The 24,364-nt window shown below is 37.3% G+C and overlaps 1 pseudogene; it reads left to right on the top strand.

Moving 5' to 3' along the window:
* Positions 1 to 24,364, top strand: part of LOC136377164 (rho GTPase-activating protein 17-like) — a 146,807-nt pseudogene that overhangs the window by 7,836 nt on the left and 114,607 nt on the right.

The following is a 24,364-nucleotide window of genomic DNA, read 5'->3' as shown; positions in this document are numbered from 1 at the left end:
ATATTGTTTCCAATGGAGGAGTGTAGGACATTTTTCCTGAAACTGCCCTGCTTCCCCCGGATATCAGTCTTGCCTCTCCCTCAAGGGTGACCAGCCCTTAAGGCACCGGACCTTTGCCCACATTGTAGGAGAGGGAAACACTGGGCAAACGAGTATAGGTCTAGATATAATGCTGAATGGCAAAGGATTCAGAGATGCTGTGGAGGCTACTGCCCCCTTGCAACTGAGCGGCTGCCAGCGCAGGCCCTCTATAGTCCCCTCTTAGAACCACAAGCCACCGCAGGACCTGTCAGCGACACCTGTGATGGGCGGGACAGACCTGGAGAGGCAGCGGCGGCAGCGGAGAAGCATTCCCCTCTCAGTGTAAATCTAAATATACTACCAAAGGCCAGGGAAATGGAAAATGGGGCCCTCCCCAGCCCCACCAAACAATAGGGGTAATGTAGGTGTTTCTTCAGCAAATTACGATTCCAGCAGGCCAAACATTGCCCAACTAATCCAGGCAACAACATGTAGTGCAGGACTGGACCTCAGTTCCACCTTTTAATTTGTATTAACTCCAGAGATGGGACCTCAAGCTGTACCCACTGGAATTTTTGGGCCACTTCCCAGAAACACAGTAGGACTCTTATTAGGCAAAAGTAATTTAACTATAAGAGAATTTTTTGTTCTACCTGGAGTAATAGATTCCAATTATACAGGGGAAATTAAAGTAATGGTTCACACAATGAGGAATATAGTCACTATCTCCCTTGAAAAGAAAATTGCTCAATTAATCTTTTACCTTCTTTAAGACAAGGCCAAACGCTGCAAAATGGACCCTGAGAGAATCAAGGATTTGGCTCCACTGATGCTGCCTATTGGGCTCAAAAAATAGGTCATAAACATCCTGAAACGGAACTAAAAATACAAGGGCGTAAATTTAGAGGAATTTTAGATACTGGAGCTGATGTGTCTGTTATTGATAAGCTACACTGGACTCCTTCCTGGCCCACTCATGCAGCAGCCACAGAACTACAAGGTATAGGGCTGAGTAAATCCCCTCAACAAAGCTCTAGTTTTTTAAAATAGAAAGATAAAGAAGGTCATTCTGGATTTTTTTAGCCTTATGTTCTCCCTGCATTGCCAGTTAATTTGTGGGGTAGAGATGTTTTGAAAAATATGGGAGCATGGCTTATCAGTCCTAATAGCTTAGTCAATGTTCAAATGCTTGATCAGGATTTTTGCCCACTAAGAGATTAGGGAAAGAACAGCATGCAATTCTCACCCCCATAGAAGTGGCATCTAATACCAGAAGGAGTAGATTAGGGTATCAAAATTTAACATAGGGGCCTTGGCAGCTCCTGCTACCCCAATAATGCATTATGTAGACTCAATTATTTGGAAATCAGATAATCCTGTATGAATATACCAATGGCCCTTTTCTCAGGAGAAAGTTAGGGCAGCTGCTCAATTGGTACAAGAGCAGTTTACAGCTTGGGCACATTGAACCTTCTAATAGCCAATGGAATACATCTATATTTGTTATTAAAAAGAAATCAGGAAGCCCTGGCCGGTTGGCTCAGCGGTAGAGTGTCGGCCTAGCGTGTGGAGGACCCGGGTTAGATTCCCGGCCAGGGCACACAGGAGAAGTGCCCATTTGCTTCTCCACCCCTCCGCCACGCTTTCCTCTCTGTCTCTCTCTTCCCCTCCTGCAGCCAAGGCTCCATTGGAGCAAAGATGGCCCGGGCGCTGGGGATGGCTCTGTGGCCTCTGCCTCAGGCGCTAGAGTGGCTCTGGTCACAACATGGCGATGCCCAGGATGGGCAGAGCATCGCCCCCTGGTGGGCAGAGTGTCGCCCCATGGTGGGCGTGCCGGGTGGACCCCGGTCGGGTGCATGCGGGAGTCTGTCTGACTGTCTCTCCCTGTTTCCAGCTTCAGAAAAATGAAAAAAAAAAAAAAAAAAAAAAAGAAATCAGGAACCTGGAGGCTATTACAAGATTTGAGAGCAGTAAATAAGACTATGGGAATTATGAGTCCTTTCCAGCTAGGACTCCCTTCTCCTACTGCCATTCCTTGAAGGATTGTTTTTTTACTATTCAAGCCCTCATGATTTCAAGTGTTTTGCTTTCAGTATTCTGTCACTTAATTTCCAGGCTCCCATGGAAAGATACCAGTGGAGAGTTTTGCCTCAAGGTATGGCTAACAGTCCTACCTTGTGCCAAATATATGATGCTCAAGCTATCTCTTCAGTACAAAGGCAGCCCCCTAAGGCGTACATAATTCATTATATGGATAATATTCTTAATGCTCATCCAGATGAAGATACTGTGCTGAATATTTTGTAACAACTAAAACATTCTTTGAAAGAATCAGAACTTTATATAGCTCCTGAAAAGGTACAACAATCTTTGCCTTTCTCTTATTTAGGGCAAATTATTGAGGGACAACAAATTCGTCCACCAAAATTAGAAATCAGAACAGATCATTTGAAAACTTTAAAAGATTTTCAGAAATTATTAGGAGATATTAATTGGCTTAGACCTTCCTTGAAATTAATTACTGGGGAACTGAAGCCACTTTTTGATATTCTTAAAGGCTTGGCTGAACCAGCATCTCCTCGACTACTTATAGCTGCAGGACAACAAGCTTTAAAGCTTATAGAAAAAGCCTTGCAACAAGCACAATTTAAATGTATAAATCCTGAAGAATCAATTGCCTTGGTAATTCATCCCTCAAATTACACTCCAACAAGACTATTCTGGTAAGCTTCAGGTCCTATTGAATGGATTCATTTAGCTGTTACTCCTAAGAAAGTTTTATCTCCATATTTTGATCTTGTCACCTCCTTGATTATCAAGGGGTGTAGGCAACTCTTACAGCTTATAGGTTATGAGCCTTAAATTATTGTTGTTCCTTTTTCAAAGGATCAACAACAATGGTTCTGGGAATCTTTCACAAAATGGCAAATTGCTTTTGCAAATTCTACAGGCCAAATTGATTCTCACTACCTAGCTGATAAAATAGTAAAATTTTCATTAATTACTACATTTGTCTTTTCTAAAACAGTTGTTAATAAGCCCATTCCTGAAGCACCTACAACAGTCTTTACTGATGGGTCCAGCTCAGGAATAGCAGCTTAATAATTGATGGACAAGTTTATACTGAAACAGTCACCTTAAAATCAGCTCAAACAGTAGAATTACATGCCATTATTTTGGCTTTTCAGCATTTGCCATGTTCCTTCTTTGATCTGTATAAAGACAGCAAATATTTACTTATGGTTGTTTCCACTATAGAGACTGCTGTCTTAGGGACAACTGCTGATGAGAAACTATTTCAGCAATTTCTCCTTCTTCAAAGACTTGTATGTCAACATAGAGCTCCATGTTTTAGAGGACATATTCGAGCTCATTCCATGCTCCCTGGAGCTTTAGCACAAGGGAATGCCTTTGTTGATCAAGCTACTCAAAAGAAAATTATTGAACAACCATGACAAATCAAGCAATTCAGTCTCATACTATTCATCACCAGAATGCTGCAACCCTGCGTAAACAGTTTCAACTTTCTTGGGAAGCAGCACAACAGATTGTTAAATCTTGTCTAAGGTGTCCTATATTACAATCTGTCCCCTCGTTTGGAGTTCACCCTTGAGGAATCCTAACAGGACAACTTTGGCAAATGGATGTTATTCATACACTTTCATTTGGCAAACAGTCCTTTGTCCACATTACACTGGATACTTATTCTGAATTTATAGTAGCCTCTGCCAGAATAGGAGAGGCTGATAAGCATGTTATAGCTCATTGTGTGTATACATGTTCTTATTATTGGGCTTCCTAAAATTTTTTTTTTTTAATTTTTATTTATTTCAGAGACAGAGCAAGAGTCAGAGAGAGGGACAGACAGGGATGGAAAGAGATGAGAAGCATCAATCATCAGTTTTTCGTTGTGACACCTTAGTTGTTCATTTATTGTTTTCTCATATGTGCCTTGACTGCGGGCCTTCAGCAGATGGAGTAACCCCTTGCTCAAGCCAGCGACCTTGGGTCCAAGCTGGTGAGCTTTTTGCTCAAACCAGATGAGCCCACGCTCAAGCTGGCAACCTCGGGGCCTCGAACCTGGGTCCTTCTGCATCCCAGTCCGATGCTCTATCCACTGCGCCACCGCCTGGTCAGGCTTCCTAAAATTATTAAAACTGACAATGCTCCTGCATATGTAGGAAAAGCATTTACTACATTTTGTCAGACTTTTAAAATTGACCTAAAGATGGGAATTCCTTACAATCTCCAAGGTCAAAGCATTGTAGAGTGTGCACATCAAACACTTAAAAATCAATTAGAAAACATAAAAAGAACAGGAATTATACCCTCAAACTCCTGCAAATCTTCTTTCTCATTCTCTTTTCACTTTAAATTTTTTGAATGCTGATGTACAGGGTATTTCAGCAGCTGAGAGACTCTGGAATCCTACAAGGAAAGCCTTCCCTGAAGTGCAATGGAGGGATCTGCTCACAGGAATCTGGCAAGGGCTTGACCCTGTTCTCTTATGGGGCTGGGGATATGTGTCTGTTTTTCCTAGGTCTGATGAAGCTCCTCAGTGGGTTCCTGAACAATTGGTGAGACACCATGATTCTGAATGAGAGACTCACTTTACAAGAACAATTGTAAATGCTTTCATCCTTTTTTTCTGTTGGGAATAATTAGAAGACACAGATGCTTCTTAAAGTTATATTATTAGATCATTTTATTTCTTTCCTATTCTATGCCTGGAAAGAGGGCAAAGGGGGAGCCTGTTTGGATATGCCTAAACAAAATCTCATACGGCCAACTTGAGATTTTTCAAGAGAGATTTTTGTTTGATATTTATCCTTACCACATTCCTATTAAAATAGCCCTACTTAAGATCAAGCAGGCCACATTCTAATCTCTAAAAGCCCGGGTTTCACTTGTAATTTGTATAATTGTATGTGAAGTCTTTGTTTAATGTTCAAATATGTCTGTCTTCAAGGCCAGAATTAAGTATATGCATGAAAAAATTGGAAATGCTGGCTCTAATATTGTAAAAATAAAATATCATCCCTACAAATTTAAAAAATTTAAATGGAACAAGTAAAGCATGCTCATTAAAATTTGGATAAAATGAAATGTAGTTCTTAAAGACTTTCTAATTTGGCCAAACTGCTCCAAGCTAAAGTTGCTGCAGCTGCAAAGCTTGAAGAAGGGTAGATTTACTTAACAAAGGTGTATTTTTTTTTTACTCTTTGAATTGCCTGTTGATTGATTGGGTAAAAGTGTTTTGATGGATGTGGAAATGATATTTGAAAATGCATTTGCTGTATTTTGTTGGACATTGGCATTGAGATGGGTGTTTCTTGCAGTTTTTGAGGTCAAGGTGTTGTGGAGTGTATTCAACAAATGCTTAAGGGTCAATTGTAAATAATATATATTAAAAAAAAGAGGGGAGGAGTCATGTCCTGAAACTCCTGCAAATCTATTTACTTTGAAGAATTTCTTTTGAATGCTGATGTACAGGAGACACCAAACCTCTTTCTTTTGCAAACTTTTACCCTCTTTTATTTGATCCAGCTAGTAATGCTGTTTTGTCTTTTTCAAAATAGTTCCAGATATACAGAAAAAGTTTATATAGGCAGATATGGACCCTCAAAACCCTCAGTGAGATCTTCTGAGCATGGCTTTTAAGGTCTGTAATGACCGAGAGGAAAAGAAAAGGCAGACAAAGCCCAAAAGAGATCATAAAAAATACCAGCTGTTGGCATACACCTTTAAAGGCTCCAACACCCCAAAGGGAACTCACAAGACTCATCAGGGTCCTGCTTCAAGAGTGGAAAGGAAGGTCATTGAGCTAAAGCCTACCAGGCTTCTCTGCCCCTACCAGGGACATACTTTTGCTGTGGAAAAAAAGGGACACTGGAAGGTAAGCTGCCCCCTCACTCCTCTAAGGGAGGGTTCAGTCTCTTCTTGTCCTGCTCCAGCCACCATTACCTAACCTTGCCCAGCATGCTGGGACTTGCCACTGAAGGCTAAAGGAGCCCAGGGCTGTTGGCCCCATCTGACATCATCATGGACGGGCCTAGGCTATTTCTTCCAAGTAGCAGGTAAATTGATCTCATTTCTTGTGAACATGAGGGCCACTTACTATGCCTTGACTAAATATTTGGATTTTTATTCATCCTTTAAAGGTCTCTCTTGTGGGTGTTGATAGTCTTTATTTTCTGCTGCTTTGTTTAATATATAGTGTTTCCTTTATTTCTCCTGCCTTAATGCCCCATGCTTATTTTAGGCTGGGACCTGCTCCTAATTAGGATAAATTTACCTCTGCCACCAAGCATAGTGTATCCCAAGGTTCTCTTCACCATAAAATAGCTGCAGAGCTCCAGGGAAATGCATCCTGGGTTCATCTCTCCAGTTTAAATAAAATGGATCTCCATCTGCAGATGGCTTTACCAGTCTATCTCAATTGTTATCAGCTAGAAGCAGTGGTCATTGGAACTTGGACTCTAGCTGCAAAGTGTGGAAATGTGACCACAGCTCCAGTGCCTTGTGGACTTTTACTGAATGTGTGTGACTCCTGCTTCTTGGGACAGTTCTCAGACTGAAGTAGAGTTAGGTTACATTTACAAATAATATGAAGCAGTGATGGTGTCAACATGGAGTTGGTGAAAGTACATTAACATGTTAAGGACATTTAAAACTCTAAGAATTTTATTATAGATTCTGTTGTATTAGTTAAGACTTTTCTTGATAATCTAATCACTTAATTGTATTAGGACACTTGTTATAGTATCTGTTAGCATTGGCCATTTCAATTTTGTTGTTTATTTTATAGTTTTCCAGTCTACCTCCAAATCAGAACATGGGAATTCAGAAGAATATGAATCAAGCACACAAGTTTAAGTTTTAAAAAAATAAAAATAAAAGGGGGATATGTTGGGGACTGAATAAATAAACAGGGTATTTTTGCAATCTGGACAGAGGTGCTGGGCCCAAACCTCACCTCATTAGCCTAGTTAACAAAGAGCTACACCTCATTCTCATTAGTCTCATCTATGTTCTCCAGAGGAGCTGGAAGCTAGTTTCTTATTAGTGTAAAGTAGATTTAGACAGTATGGTGGGAGTTGTCTTTGAGTTGCCTTGGAAACTTAATTGAATTGTTGATGGACCACATTTTTTTTTCTATGAATAAAAGTGGATGTGCTTCTGGGAGCAGGGATGTTATGGCTAAGGAACAGTAGAGACTGTTTGCTGTGATGTCTTCCTGAACATCATATATATATATATATATATATATATATATATATATATATATATATATATATATCTTTAAGTCCCTGTTTATCATTTATTTCAATTCCACACCTTTTCCTGTTCAGGACCCCAGTATATACTTGTTGTGGTTGGACTCCAACAGATTTCAGATTTGGAATCAGCAATTCAGAAACATATAGAAACAGTTCTGAAACCTCATGCAACAGAAAATGCAAAAAAAAAAAAAAAAATTGTTCCCCTGTAAATTGAAAACTAGCTGCAGATCAGTCTTATAAGCAAGGATACACAGAAAAAGCCCTGTTGAGACTGGTAGGATGTGCAACAATTAAAAAAGGGAAGACCTTGCTTCTACAGGTGGTACCTGAGTTTCTGGAGAGATATCTCAGGTGAGGAGTGTGGTATGTATCAGATTTATCCTGAGAAGTGTGAAACCTAAACCCTAACCTGGACTCCTAAACCCAGAGCACCAGAGTCTGGAAAAGGTGTTCACATAACATGTGGATGTGAAAAGCAGTGAAGCTTTTCTCCACCAGGGAGACATGGCTAGAACCACAGGCACCTTCTTAAAAGGTCAATGCACAAATTTTTACTTACAGTCACTCAACCTGGGTTCCAGTGGAGGGAGGGCCAAACAAACTAAAGTCCTGTGAGTAGAGTCTGGGATTTGTGGCTCTAGAAAGAGACACAGGGGTTAAACCACCAGGATTCTTATGTTAAGTCATTCCCAATATCATAGATGACATCTTGCATGGGTGGAGCACTCCATGCCATGAGGTATTATCCTGGGAAAAAGCAATTTCTGTACCCTCTGGAATTTTTGCCCTACCCTGCAGAGCTTAATCCCTGCTGAGGAATCTGCTGCTTTGGCAACAATGTAGAGGTCTGGGAAAACTCAGCGGGTGTCAATGACTCAATTGTGTGACCTTTGGGCAGAAGTTGTTCCCCCTAATTTCCTGTAAACTTGACTGGTGCTTTTCCTCACAAAAGATTCATAACCCTCCCACCCCATTTCCAATAGACCCACCCACCTGGCTTCAGGACCCTATCTAATGACTCTCACCCTGTTGAATTCAAGGCAAAATCTGGGTCAGAATGAGTTGTGTGGCTCTAAGTTTAAGCAACAAACATCACCTTCCATAAAGCCTGACTGGAACTTTCCCACCATTGGAGATATATTATTCTATTCTCATGACTCTGCCAAAGGCTTTTTAGTGACAAAGCCTAGCAGGCCACAAGCAGGCAGAGATGAATCTTGGGCAGCTTTGTGACTTTGGCTTACTATCCAGAAGCTACTATTGGTAAAAGCCAGTTTTGTGGGCATGTTGGTCTTTACCATTCACACCCAGGTCCAGCAGAAGCTGGCACAAACAATGGAATCATTGTATCTCCAAACAGGTTGATGAGGGCCAGTCTTAAGCAGTGCCATACATTGGCCTACACCAGAGACCTCAAGAGACTCAAAAATAACACATCCAGTGGCCCTTTTAGACATTAGAGCAGAATACAATTAGTTACATAAGCAGAATATCAAAAGGTAGAACTCATCAGGTACCAAAACCAGCTGAGGTAAATTCCTTTTCCTGTGCTCAGCACCTGCAAGACATCTCACATGCTCTGAATTCAATAGAGCCTCACAGTAATTCAGTTGAGGGCTGATCTCACACACAATGTGCCAATAGCAATCAAGACTCTATTGAAACAGGAAGGCATACATAACATGCACGTGAGACATTTCTGAAGCAACCAGCTCAAGTGATTAAAGAAATAGCACCACTGGACACTATAAAGCACCTACTACATAAGACCAGCAATGAAAACTGGGAGTCATAGTAGGTATATCCAGTACAAAAAAAAAAAAAACACAGAAAGGCAGCCAACATAGTGTGAGGGAGAGGGGGGAGAAACAGGCCCTAAATGACAGAAAAGGAGAAATTCCCTGAAAAAGAGCTAAATAAAATGGAGATAGCAATATTTTAGATTATAGAGTTAAAAAAATGATTGTAAGTATGCTTAAGGAACATAGTGAAAACTTCAACAAAGAGAAAGCAAGCATCAAAAATAAAAAGGACTAAGAAACCAGTCAGAAATAAAAAATACAAACTCTCACATCCAGAATGCACTGGAAAGATTAAATAGTAGGTTGGATGAAACAGAGGATCAAGTCAGTGATTTGGAAGGCAAAGTAGAAAATAACACTCAATTAGAGCAGTAAAAAGAAAGAAGAATGAAAAAGAATGAAGGTACTTTAAGGGCCCTTTGGCATAAAGTTTAACAATGTCTAAATCATAGTAGTGCAGAAGAAGAAAAATGAGAGCATGAAATTGAGAACTACCTGAAAATAATAACCAAAATTTTTTCTCACCTGATGAAGGAAAAAGACACACAAGTCCAGGAAGTGTAAAGAGACCCAAATAAGGCCAACACAAAAACTCACCATAATTAAAGACAAAGTGAATGTTAAAAGCAGCAAGGGAAAAGCATTTAGTTACCTACAAGGGAGCTCCCATAAAACTGTCCGCTAAATTCTCAACAGAATCATTTCAGGTGGGAAGGGATAGGCATAAATTATTCAAAGTGATGAAAAGGAAAAACCTACAACCAAAAATACTTTACCCAGCAAGAACAAGACTTAAAATTGAAGGATAAATAAAAATCATCCAGACAAATAAAAGCTAAAGGAGTTTGTTACCACCAAACCAAGTTGCTTAAAGGACATGCTTGAAGAATAAGACGAAGAACAGAAAAAAAAATAGAGAGAAACATAATTAAAAAAATAAAATGGCAATAAACATATACCTATCAATAATTACTTTAAATGTAAATGGATTAAATTCTCCAATCAGAAGACATAGGAGAACTAAATGGTAAGAGAGAAAAACCCATTAATATAAGAGACACATCTTTCTATAAGAGACACATCTCAGAACAAGAGATCACACAGACTAAACATAAAGGGATTGAAAAAGATATTTAATGCAAATAGAAATAAAAATAACAGAGCTGGGGTAGCAATACTTAAATCTAACAAAGTAGACTGTAAATCAGAAGCTATAAGACAAAGAGAGACACTACAGAATGATAAAGCCAGCAATCTAACAAGAGGATATAGCATAGTTATGCTTCCAATGGAGGTATACCCAAATGTGTAAAGCACATAATGATATAATAAAAGAAGAGACTGACAGCAATACAGATGTATAGTATAAAAGTTTAACATCACATTGACATCAATGGATAGATCTTGTAGACAGAAAATCAACAAAACATGGAGGCCTTAAATGACACTTTAGATAAGCTGGATTTAATTGATATCATCAGAATATTTTATCACAATGCAGCGAATATAAAATTTTTAAGTACGCATGAACAAATTTGAGGATAAACCACATGTTAGGACATAAAATAAGTCTCAATAAATTTAAGAAGATTGAAATCACATCATTCATCTTCTCTAACTATGATGGTATGAAACTAAAAATCAGTTACAAGAAAAAACTGAAACCACACAATGACATGGAGACTAAATAATCATTTTACTAAACAATATATAGGTTACAATAATATTGAGGAAGAAATATAATGATACCTTGAAGCAAATAAAATGAGAACACAAGTCACAATGTATGGGATACAGCAAAAGCTAAGAGAGGAATTCACAGCATTATAGACCTACCTCAAGGAAAAAAAATGTCAAATCAACAATTTAATTTTACACTTAAACTTTAAAAAGAACAATAAATAAAGCCTACACTGAGTAGAATAATAGAAATAAAAATGATCAGAGCAAAAATAAATGAAGTAGAGATTTAAAAAAATAAAAAAGATCAATGAAACTAAGAGCTAGTTCATTAAAAACATAAACAAGATTGCCAAACCTTTAACCAGACTTATCAAGAAAATAAGACAAAGAACTCATTAAGTAAAATTAAAAATGAACAAGGAAAAGTAACAACTGACAGCAAAGAAATATAAAAGATTTAAAAAGAATTATAAATAACTATATGCCAAAAAGTGGACAATGCAGACAAAATGGATATATTTTTAGAAATATATAATCTTCCAAAAGTGAATCAAGAAGAATCAGAAAATAGACAGATTACAACTAGTAAAATTAAAGCAAAAATAAAAAATTTCCAACAAACAAAAGTCCTGGACCAGATGATTTCACAGGTATATATTTCGAAACATTCAAGAAAGACTCTTACTTACTCTTCTCTAACTAGGAATTTAAGAAGAGGAAAGATTCCCAAGCTCATTTTATGAAACCAAAATTATACCAACTACAAAACCATTAAAAGACACTATAAAGAAAGAAAATTATAGACCAATATTCTTCATAACTATAAATGGTAAAATCTTCAACAAAATGTTAGCAAATTAGATCCAGCAATACATTAAAACAGTCATACATCAGGATCAAGTGGGATTTATTCTGGGGATGCAAGGATGGTAAAATATCCACAAATCAATAAATGTGATACTACACATAAACAAAATAAAGAGTAAAAAAATACATGATCATATCAATAGATGTAGAAAAAATTTTGATAAAGTCCAGTATCCATTTATAATAAAAACTCTAAGCAACATCGGCATAGAGGGAATATACCTCAACATAATTAAGAACATGCTGTATATGACAAACCCATATTCAACATATACTCATTGGGCAAAAACTGCAAGCATTTTCTTAATATCAAGAACAAGACAGGGATGTCACTACCATCAGTTATTCAATATAGTTCTGGAAGTCTTAGTCACAACAATTAGAGAAGAAGAAATAAAAGGCATACAATCTGGAAATAAAGAAAGAAAACTGTCAATATTTGTAGATGGCATGATACTGTATATAGAGAACCCTAAAGATTCCACCAAAAACTACTAGAACTGATAAATGAATTTAGTAAATTAGTAGTATACAAAATAAATATCCAGAAATTAGTTATATTTTTATACACTAATAATGGTAATAAATAAAACTAAGAAAACAATCTCATTCACAATTGTTTTAAATAAAATAAAATAAATAAAATATAAAATAAAATACTAGGAGTAAATTTAACCAAGGATTTAAAAAACCTATACTCAGAAAATTATAATGCTGAAGAAAAAAATTGAAGATACAAATAAGTGGAAACATATATTGTGCTTATAGATAGGAAGGATTAACATTATTAAAATGTCCATATTACCTGAAGCAATCTATAGATTCAACAAAATTCCTAGGAAAATACTAATGCTATTTTTCAAAGAAATAGAACAAATATTCCAAAAATGTATATGAAACCACAAAAGACCTGAATAGCCAACTTCTGCCCAAACATACTTGGTGGAACACTAAACAAAACTAATTGATAAGTAAAAAACAGGATTTCTGTTTTGTAAGATGTGATTCTACATCAAACGTATTTTGAATGGCCTGTTGTTTTCAAATATAAATCTCCGAATAAAGTATATGACTATAATTAATGTAAAATAAAAACTATTTAATAAATTCATTAAAAGATATATAAATAATTAAAAACAAAAGCAAAATTATATAATATCAATTTCTGGGGTAAAGATATGACCACATTTTAAACCAGGGGTCAAGAACCTCTGGCTTGCAAGCCAGATGTGGCTCTTTTGATGGCTGCATCTGGCTCGCAGACAAATCTTTAATAAAAAAAAATAGTTATGTTAAAAATATAAAACATTCTCATGTATTACAATCCATTCATTTCCTACCGCTCATATTCATGGTTGCAGATGGCTGGAGCCAATCACAGCTGTCTTCCGAGAAAACACCAAATTTTTATTGGATAATGTGTAATGTACATGGGTCGTCGCATGGCTCTCACAGAATTACATTTTAAAATATGTGGCGTTCATGACTCTCTCAGCCAAAGTTTCCTGACCCCTGCTTTAAACAAATAAATTGATTAAATTATCATTAAACAAATCTAAGTTTTCTAAATTTGATTGCAAAGTGATCAAATTTATAAATATAATAAATTTTAAGAATTGCTAAAATTCTAAAGCTAAATTGTTATAGAATTTCAAAAGAAAGTAAGCAGATAACAATTATTCTGAAAATCTTATTTTCATTTAGAATATACAAGAATTTCTTACATACTAAAGTGCACCCAAATTGAGAATGTTTAATATATTTTTTTGTAATTATTTTCTTGGTATGCATACCAAGGTCCAAATGAATCCTTTTGAGGTAGAACTTATTTGTTTTTATAATATATATGTTCAATTGTCACAGTCTAAATTGATATAAAAATGACTGAAGCACATGTGAGGTGTTATATATTTATAGTTTTAAATTTTTAAAAATAAACTAATATAATATTACTTGTTTATCTAACAGATTTAATAATGTGGTTGCATGTTTCCAGTATTTCTTCTGAGTACTGAGGATAAAGAAGGAAGTCAGAATTTGTTGCTAGTGTTACTCTCTATTTATAAATTCTTTAGTTTTGATACATGAAAATATTAAAATGTCTGAAACTTTACTATTATTATTCTAGAAATGTTCTTCAGAAATTCTAATCTTGGTATTGACTTATTTATAAGACAAAAACTATCATATTTTATTTTTACTTTGTGTACTGAAAAGTTGTAGTTGGCTCAGTGTCTTGTGGTCCCATAGAGAATGAAACCTGTGATAAAAAAAGTAAGCTGTGTCAGCTCAAAAAAATAATTAATATTGAAATTAAGATTTAAAATTTCTTGTAATGACAGGAGACACTAGAAAAGGAAAACTGTATTTATGAATAAAGCAAATTAAGAGAATCAAGAAAAAGAAGGCAAATTTGCTCACCAGTAAGAAGAAAATAGAAAGTAAAAATTAGGAAAAAGTCAAATAATTATTTTATGTTCTAAACCTTTATAATAATATTTTAGTTTAAAAACTTTTTTTTAAGTGAGATGAGGGGAAATAGACACTTGCATGTGTCCTGAATGGGATCCACCCAGAAACCCTGTCTGTGCTGTTGCTCTGCCCTTCTGGGGCTGATGCTCAAATCAACTGAGCTATGGGTCCATGAGTACATAAAATCTTTACAATGACAGAAGAAATAAGTTTTCTGTTGAAATTTCAGAAATGTTCTTTTAAGCAAAAGTAAATTGACCCGAATCAACACTTCATGCTGACTCTTGAACCAATCCAACCACTTGCTGCAAAAGGGGAAGAGACATAGAGAAGAGAGAGAGGGAGGGGAAGAGAAGCTTATGGTCACTTCTCATGTGTGCCCTGACCAGGGATCAAACCTGGGAGGACCACACGCTGGGCTAATATTCTATCCACTGAGCCAACCACCCAGGGCCAGTTTAAAAACTTTTAATTGATGTATTTCATACAGGCTTTCTGTCCTAAAAGCAGAGAGAATATCTGACTTTTTGAAGTATTGTGGTACTGAGAAGTATTGTGAAAATGTTAAAAATGCACTTAAAATGATGTGAACATTTATACAAAATATTCTCCATAGGGATTACTTATCTCTTGATATTTCTTGATACTAATTTTTGAGTAATTTCAATATATTTGCATATATATATATATATATATATATATATATATATATATTTTTTTTTTTTTTTTCTGAAGTTGGAAACGGGGAGGTAGTCAGACAGACTCCTGCATGCACCCAACCGGGATCCACCTGGCATGCCCACCAGGGGGCAATGCTCTGCCCCTCTGGTGCATTGCTCTGTTGCAACCAAAGCCATTCTAGCACCTGAGGCAGAGGCCACAGAGCCATCCTCAGCGCCCGGGCTAACTTTGCTCCAATGGAGCCTTGGCTGCTGGAGGGGAAGAGAGAGACAGAGAGGAAGGAGAGGGGGAGGGGTGGAGAAGCAGATGGGCGCTTCTCCTGTGTGCCCTGGCTGGGAATCGAACCCAGGACTCCTGCACACCAGGCCAATGCTCTACCACTGAGCCAACCGGCCAGGGCCTCTTTGCTTATATTGACATATTGTTTTCTGTCAAAGTTTTCATAATAAAGTCATGGTTCAAAGCAAAAAATCAAAAAAATGTAAGCAGCAAACACTTTTTTTTTAATCCATGAGTAGATAAAATCTTTACAATGACAGAAGAAATAGGTTTTGGGTTGAAATTTTTAAAATGTTCTTTTAAGCAACAGAAAATTGACCCATCAAGATAGATACTAATACAAAATAATACTGAATGTAAACTGTTATCAAAAATAAAATTTTAAAAAAATCTAGAAAAAATATATCTTGTTTCCAAGGCAAATGATATAATTGTGTCCATCTCATAGCTATAGGAAAAAGATTAGAACATGAGACTGAAGAAGTATTTTCTGCTACCAAAGCAGACTCTCACAGAAAGAGGCCAGAGGATTTCAGCAACAGATTAGTGTTGCTCATTATTTCTTTATACTTGTCACTATCTAGTCCAATCTTGATACCCTATAAACCAGAAACTAAATGTTCACATACATATATATGCATATACATAAGAAGCAAGAAAGACAATATAAAACTTAGAATGTGACAATTGAACATAAATATTTAAAAAAACAAAAACAAAACTTTGATGTATAGATTCATTTGAACCTTGGTATGTAACCAAGAACATAATTACAATAAAAATATGTAAATTAAACATTCATATTTTAAGTGCATTTTAGGACATAAGAAATCCCAGTCTAATCTAAATGTAAGTAGAAACATTTTTAGAATAATTCAGTTATCAGTTTAGTTGCCAAACCAAAATATCATATATCATGAGGCTTAAAGCAGTGGTTCCCAACCTTTTTTGGGCCACAGACCGACCGGTTTAGTGTCAGAAAATATTTTCACGGACCGGCCTTTAGGGTGGGATGGATAAATGTATCACTTGACCAAGACAAGCATCAAGAGTGGGAATGTAAAGTAGTACAACCATTATGGAAGAAAGTATGGTGGTTCCTCAAAAAACTGAAAATAGAATTACCTTATGACCCAGCAATCCCTCTACTGGGTATATACCCCAAAAACTCAGAAACATTGATACGTAAAGACACATGCAGCCTCATGTTCATTGCAGCATTGTTCACAGTGGCCAGGACATGGAAACAACCAAAAAGCCCATCAATAGATGACTGGATAAAGAAGATGTGGCACATATACACTATGGAATACTACTCAGCCATAAGAAATGATGACATTGGATCATTTACAGCAAAATGGTGGGATCTTGATAACATTATACTAAGTGAAATAAGTAAATCTGAAAAAACCAGGAACTGCATTATTCCATACGTAGGTGGGACATAAAAGTGAAACTAAGAGACATTGATAAGAGTGTGGTGGTTACGGGGGGAGGGGGGAGAGGGAGAGGGAAAGGGGGAGGGGGAGGGGCACAAAGAAAACTAGATAGAAGGTGACAGAGGACAATCTGACTTTGGGTGATGGGTATGCAACATAATTGAATGACAAGATAACCTGGACTTGTTATCTTTGAATATATGTATCCTGATTTAAAAAAAAAAAAAAAAAAGAGTGAGTGAATCTGGTCATTTTTAAAAAATAAACATCGTTCAGACTTAAATATAAATAAAATGAAAATGATGTAAGTTATTTATTCTTTCTCTGCGGACTGGTACCAAATGGCCCACGGACCGGTACCAGTCCGTGGCCCAGGGGTTGGGGACCACTGACTTAAAGAACAGCAATTTCTTTTCTTACAGTTCTGGAGGCTGGAAGTATGAAGTTAGGGATGCCAATATGTCAGATTCTGGTTATAGCTCTCTTTCTTGCTTATAGATATTCCTGTCCATTCACATGGCAGAGTAAGAGAGCAAACAAGCTTTGGTGTTTCCTCTTATAAGGGCATTAATCCCATCATAAGGGCTCCACTCTTATAACCTCTCATGAGAGTAATCCTCTCTTAAGGGCCCCACCTCCAAATACCATGATTGAAGATTATGGCTTCAACATATGAATTTTAGGGGCACACAATTCAGTTCACAGTATCTAGAAGGTAAGATTCCTAAATTCTTTATTTTAATTTTTTAAGGGATCACCATACTGTTGTCCATAACCGCTGTACCATTTTATATTACTACTAATAATATCCCAGAGTTTCAATTTTTCTACAAGCTCAACATGTTGTATTTTTTTTTTTACAATAGCCTTCTTAATAGGAATGAAGTATTATCTTGTTATAGTTGTTATTTGCATTTCCCTGATAATTAATGATGTAGAGTATTTCTTTCTTTTTTTTTTTTTTTTGTATTTTTCTGAAGTTGAAAACAGGGAGGCAGTCAGACAGACTCCCGCATGCACCCAACCGGGATCCACCTGGCATGCCCACCAGGGGGCGATGCTCTGCCCATCTGGGGTGGCACTCTGAGCAACCAGAGCCATTCTAGCACCTGAGGCAGAGGCCACAGAGCCATCCTCAGCGCCCGGGGCCTACTTTGCTCCAATGGAGCCATGGCTGCTGGAGGGGAAGAGAGAGACAGAGAGGAATGAGAGGGGGAGGGGTGGAGAAGCAGATGGGCACATCTCCTGTGTGCCCTGGCTGGGAATCGAACCCAGGACTCCTGCATGCCAGGCCAATGCTCTACCACTAAGCCAACCAGCCAGGGCTGAGTATTTCTTAATATACCTGTTTGAATACAGCAATCCCACTTCTAGGTGTATATTCAAAATAATGAAAATCAGAATCTTGAATAGACATCTGCACTGCCATGTTCATTGTGGTATTATTCATAAAATCTGAGATATGAAAACAATTCAAATGCTCATTAACAAATAAAAATAACTGTATGACACTTATTCAGCTAAAAAAAAAGAAGGAAAGCCTGTTATATGAGACAACATGAATTAAGTTGCAGAACATTATACTAAATGAAATAAGCCAGTAACAAAAAAGACAAATATTGCATAATTCCACTTCTCTTTAGTATCTAAAGTAGTCAGTCTTATTAAAGAGAATATAATGGTTATTTCCATGAGCTGCTGCTGGTGGTGGTGGTGGTGGTGGTGGTGGTGGGGAATGGGTAGTAGTTGTTCAGTGGATACAAAGCTTTAATTACACTAGATGAATATATTCTAGAGATTTTTCTATACTGCATAACAGCATATTTAAATAAATTTTAAGAGGATGGATCTTATGTTGTGTTTTTACCACACACACACAAACAAACAAAACATACACAAATAAACTTTGGGTAGTGTTGGATATGTCCATCACCTATGACCTGGATTGCTGTGATTGAAGTATGAGCATGTAACTAGGTCCAAAATCATCAAATTGTACACATTAAATATTTGTAATATTTTGTATATCATTATACCTCAATAAAGCTGTTAAAGAAAACAAAAACATAAACAAACAACAATAACAACAACAAAACAAAGAAAACCTAAACTGTCCGTGTTCAATATCTTATGAAAAGGAATAAAAAAAAGTTTGTATGTGGGTTACTAGATGTAAAAAAACTCAATGCCTCTCCTTCCACTTGATACCTCAGCTTTACATTTTTCAGATGGCCAGTCTAATATTCTAAAAAGCTAGGTGTTACTGGCAGCTGGGACACTGAATAAAAGTAATAAAATATATGTGCATCAGCCCACTGCTTCTTTCTCACTGAGAATTCAGTTATTTATTCTCATAAACAAGATTTTAATCCTGTCAGGTTCCACCTTTAGTTGGTGCCAGCTTATCATGCAGAACTATCTTCTAAACAAACTAACATGTTGTCTTCCTCAGTTAACTGTAGAAAGCTCCCCACGAGACTCCTCTGATGGGTTGATGCTGAGTGGCAATGTAGCAGGAGAAGGTAATCTATTAAGCAGCTTGATCTACTGGATTTGGCAACTTGTGATTTCAGGAAAGACTTGAGGCCGTTCTTCTATTTAGCATTTCCACTTGATCTTACAGAAATGTTTCTCTCACATATATGAATTGGTGGATTAAATAATGCTCATTCATTTTATATGTTCACTTATAGACCAGTAGTGTTTAGTCTCCCCTAGAGCCCAAAAGAATTATTTTCTGAACCCTAAAGTCCTACAATATTTTCTATGAGAACTTGTAACCAACTCTACATACATCTTATAATGTATTAGAGGAATTCTGAGTGGCATTGGCTCTGCCAAATCACATGAGGCAGAGATCGAGATCATTCACTAAAGCTTGAGTCAGTTCTTAGAGCCTTCATAAGATTTGGACTTTAATTCAAAATATTGTAGCCTTAAAAATTAATTGTCAAAGGGGAGCACATTCAATTTGTCCAATGTTGACCTCTCAAGTCAAAAGAAACCAAATAAATCTTGTGTCCCTTTTCTAGTCCTAAGAAGTGCAATGTGTATCAACTTTGTCTCTCGCTTTAAGGGGAAAAATCCTAATATTATCCAGGCCAGGAAACACCAGCAATCATAACTGAAGTGGGAAACAAAATTTGATAGGTTTGATCTTCCCTAAGTAGCATGTTTCTTGCCAAATGTTAATACAGAATATGTCTGTCCTAGCAACATGTAGACACAAAAGTGGTAATACAACACAATATCTTTTGAAGTGTTTGGTTAATCTAGATTCTAAAGCTTGGTTATGAAAAAGAACTGTAAAGGAAAACACAATAAAGGTTGAGTGCTGTCATTACAAATTGAAAGTCAACTGCTGTTGGTATTTTTTTTTACTCATCATTAGAGAACAAAACTTTTTGGCTTGATAACCTTGATAGGTTACCAATGATAATTGCACATACAAAGAGGATATATCTGGAGCAACAATTGGAATCATCACCAAATTTTATGTGGTTGTCTTCCATTACTGCCATATTTTATCTGCACAGGCCATAAACTCATATTAAATGGAATTGTGATATAAATAACTACCCTGTATCTCTGCACTTTTGCCAAGAATGCAGTGTGGCTTCTATTGTTCTCTTTTGGTAGAGAGAGGCAGGACTCAGGGATAATCTTTTGCTCCTCCTAACTACTGAGTCTTCTCTGAAAATGACTCAGGTCAAAACTCTATCAGTTGACCGTAATAAACCCTACCTCTGGTAGTATATATGACATTATTAGATCTGCAAAGATAAGCATGGTTTTAGAACTAATACACCTGTAAATTATACAAATAAATATCTGGTATCTCTTGTTCATTTAGTGTTACCTACCTGTAAGACAGGGTTTTAGTCAAACAACTAAACAAACTGAACTACTCTTGACTACTCCAGGTTGCCCATTATGAGCTATATTGATTAAGTTGCTGAATTGGATCTATTATTTTCTTCCCTTTTGGACACATTTAGAATATAATTCCACATAAATTGCTCTTTTTTCTTTTTTTTCGCTAATATAAATGGCCAAAAATAATGAAATATTATCATTTGGTGTATTTAACTTGGTCTTCCTTTTACTTGTACCCTTGGACAAACTATTATCAGAATCTGCTTTTTTGCCTACAAGCAATGAGGTTGTAGCAGTGGTGCAGTAAGACAGCTGATATTTTATTCCAAAGTAATGATCCCATGTAAATAATGACAAGGTCTCCACTAAAGCATGAATAGCAAAAAGGAGGGGCTCAGGGGTTAGGAATACACAGAATTAAATCCATCTAAATGATCCAGTTCAGTTCTCAACCTCTGCTTGTTTCCAGTCAATGTTTCAGCCTTCACATAGGTGCTGACAAATTTATTAATTCAATAGTAATATAAACCTCTGAATCTGATTTTTGCCTTCATTAGTCCTAAAACTATAAATATAGAAAAAACTCTACCTTGACCTGTGAATTGGAGTACTGAGCTTGCAACTGACTTTTTTTTTTAGCTTTCTAGTGTTGTCAGAAGTAACTGGCCTCACTCCCAGTCTTATAGCCCTCATCATCACCATGATAGTCTATGGCAGCAATTATTCTATTCACTGAATTCATGTCTTCCTTATTTTTTATTTTTTGCCTCTGTTTGCATGGTCTAGAAAATGGTCATACTCTAATTGTAACTCATATCAAAACATTCCAGGTTAAATAAAATTAGGTTCTCATTCTTGAGTATTTGTTTTTGCTTTCGTTTCTGGTATCAGCCAAATCAAGGAAATGGAAACCAACCACCACAGGTGATTTTAAACAGGTATTGTCACAAATCTATCATCATAGATTTGTATTTCCTACTCTAGAGTTTCTAATAATGGCATTGGAAGTCTGTATTTCCTTGTATTCTACCTCTATTCTCACCAAAATCCAAAATGGCTTTCAGCATTATCTCTGGAATTATACTTTTGCATGAATCAATAATTTGTTTCTTTTTGTTGTTGAGTATTCTATATTATTATTATGCCACATGTAAACTGAGTAGCCATGGCCATCATCACAGCCACCTGGCCCATGTAGGTTTGCATTTGATTCAGACAGACAGTAATGAAAAAATGGAGTCAGGAACTGGTGGGCCATCAGCTTTAATCCTAGCTTGCACCCAGCAGGCAAGAAATACACACAGTGGGAAAACACTTCCCTTTCCATTCAGGGCTCCCAAAGCCACTGACTTATCCGAGTATTCCTAGAATCAAAGGTTTCTACCTCACCAGCCTTATTCACCTCAGTTCCCCATCTCCTTCTCTCTGCACAAACTGGCTTCTCCTTCAGCACTCTGCCATCTTAGCTGCTTCTCCTCTCCTCCATGTGGCCTTTCTCTGTTCTCCTGCAATTCTAGTTTCAGGAACTGAGAGAAAGAGCAAGCCCTGGTCTGCCCCATTTTATAGTGTAGAAATCCAAAACCTTTAAGCCAATCTATAAATAAAGTCTCTGATACAAAGTCACTTATCTGAGGCATAAATTAGATTCCTCATAAGAGTGCACCACCCCTATCACGCAACAGTCAAGATTGTGGGGAAAAGCTTAGTCTTAAAACTAAGTCTTAGGCTATAATGACCCTGCCTGCTTACAGCCTGTCTCCGACACCCAATACAAACTATAAGCAAGCAAACATATATATATATCATATTTACAAACTTATTTGACCAACACCACAGTTCATCCATTCTTCTGTTGATACTTGTTTTTAGTTATTTCCAGGTTTTGTCTATTACAAATAAAGCTACTATAAAAATTCTTATCTAAAGTTTTTTGTGGTTTTGTTTACATTTCTCTCAGATCAATAGCTAGAAGTAAAGTTCATGAGTGATAGTTTTAAGAAAGAGTCAAACTTTTTTAAAGTAGCTGTATACCTTCATTGGCAATTTAAAGAGTCTCAATTGCTCTACAACCATATCATCATCTAGTGTTGTCCATCTTTTTGAATTATCACTCCACTGTATGTGTAGTGTTACATCACTGTGGCTTTAACTTCTCACTCTGGTACCTAATAATGCTGATAATTTTGTATGTGTTTATTGGCCATTTAAGCATTTATGAAGTATTTGTTCAAGACTTTGTTGTATAGTTTTGCTTGATAAAATGTTATAACAGAAAGAGGGAAAGGCTAAAATACCTAAAATTGAAAATTATTTCTGTGCTGTATAGTCACATCCAAATCTTTGTTCTAAACCATGGGTCCCCAAACTTTTTACACAGGTGGCCAGTTCACTGTCCTTCAGACCGTTGGAGGACCGACTATAAAAAAAACTATGAACACATCCCTATGCACACTGCACATATCTTATTTTAAAGTAAATAACAAAATTGGAACAAATACAATATTTAAAATAAAGAACAAGTAAATTTAAATCAACAAACTGACCAGTTTTTCAACGGGAACTATGCTCCTCTCACTGACCACCAATGAAAGAGGTATCCCTTCCAGAAGTGCAACGGGGGCTGGATAAGTGGCCTCAGGGGGCCACATGCGGCCCATGGGCCATAGTTTGGGGACCTCTGTTCTAAATTTTTAAACTTAAACTGTTTTTAAGTTATCTAACCATTGTAGTTACAATATAGTCTCTATAATTTCCTTCATTTTTGATAGATACGTGAATTCCAAACTGCCCTCTTGATGTTCCACTTATCTGTCAGACCTCACCCTTACTGGACTAATGACCCTGAGACAGAGAAATTCCAAAAAAGCTGAGAAGCCACCCCAAGGAGGGGCTCCGGACATACCAGGACTATTGATTCAACACCCACATGCTCGAAGCCCCCCAAGTAGAAGCATTCCAGACATACCAGGACTTTTGCCTCAGTATCCCCTCAGGCTCTCCCAAACACTACATAACTTGCCCCTAGTCTGTAACTGGTGCTCTTCTCCCCGGGGAGAAGTGCCCGGCAGGGTTCCTTTCTTCCTTTCAATAAAGCCTGTGACTCTGGTCTTTCAGACTCCCATGGATTCCAACATTTGGTGCCGAAACCCAGGACAGGGTACTTGTAAGGCCAGGAGCTGCCATCGTGGCCATTCACATGCAGGTTCCCATTGGATTCGGGCAGACGATAAAGAAATGGCGGAGTCAGAGGATGGGGGGTCATCCTATTTATTGGTGTCTCACCAAGACAGGCAAACCACAAAAGAAGACAAGGGAAAAGCAGAAAACCAGCTCTTCCCATGAAGGGCAAGGGATCAGGGAAGCCCCTGCAATCGTGATAGCAGGAACTGAGTGAGCCAGCTCCTGGTCTGTCCCACTTTATAGTGTAGAAAACCAAAATCCCTTAATCCAATATACAAACAAGGAAGTCTCCTATACAAAGTCACTTATCCAAGGCATAATTGGATTCCTCATGAGAGTGCACCACCCAGATCATACAATCAGTCCAGGGTGTGGGGAAAAGCTTAGTCCTAAAACCAAACCCCAGGCTACAACGACCTGGCCTGCTTATAGCCTATCCCCCACACCCAATATAAGTCACAAGCGAGCAAACATATATATCATATTTACAAACTTATTTGACCAACAGTACTAACTGCCTGGATGATCCCTCTTTGCCATTCAAACTTACAACCAGGGAAGCAATGGGCAGCGGCAGCTCATCCCGGGCTTACTCCCTGATTCTGTTTGGATGTGTAATTGTGGGTTGATTGGCCGGCAGTCTAACCCTGTCCTGAACCCCTGCTGAACCAGAAGGTAAGGAGTTTCTCCCTTCCCCTTCCCCAGTTGGCCTCTAAATTTCTCTCTAAAAACACCCCTTTCTGGTTGGATGGTTTTCTCTGACACGCCTCACATTTTGAGT

Source organism: Saccopteryx leptura, chromosome 6 (assembly GCF_036850995.1).
Source record: "Saccopteryx leptura isolate mSacLep1 chromosome 6, mSacLep1_pri_phased_curated, whole genome shotgun sequence".
Lineage (NCBI taxonomy): Eukaryota > Metazoa > Chordata > Mammalia > Chiroptera > Emballonuridae > Saccopteryx > Saccopteryx leptura.
Note: the sequence above shows the minus strand (reverse complement) of the source record. Positions and strands in the feature narration are given on the sequence as shown.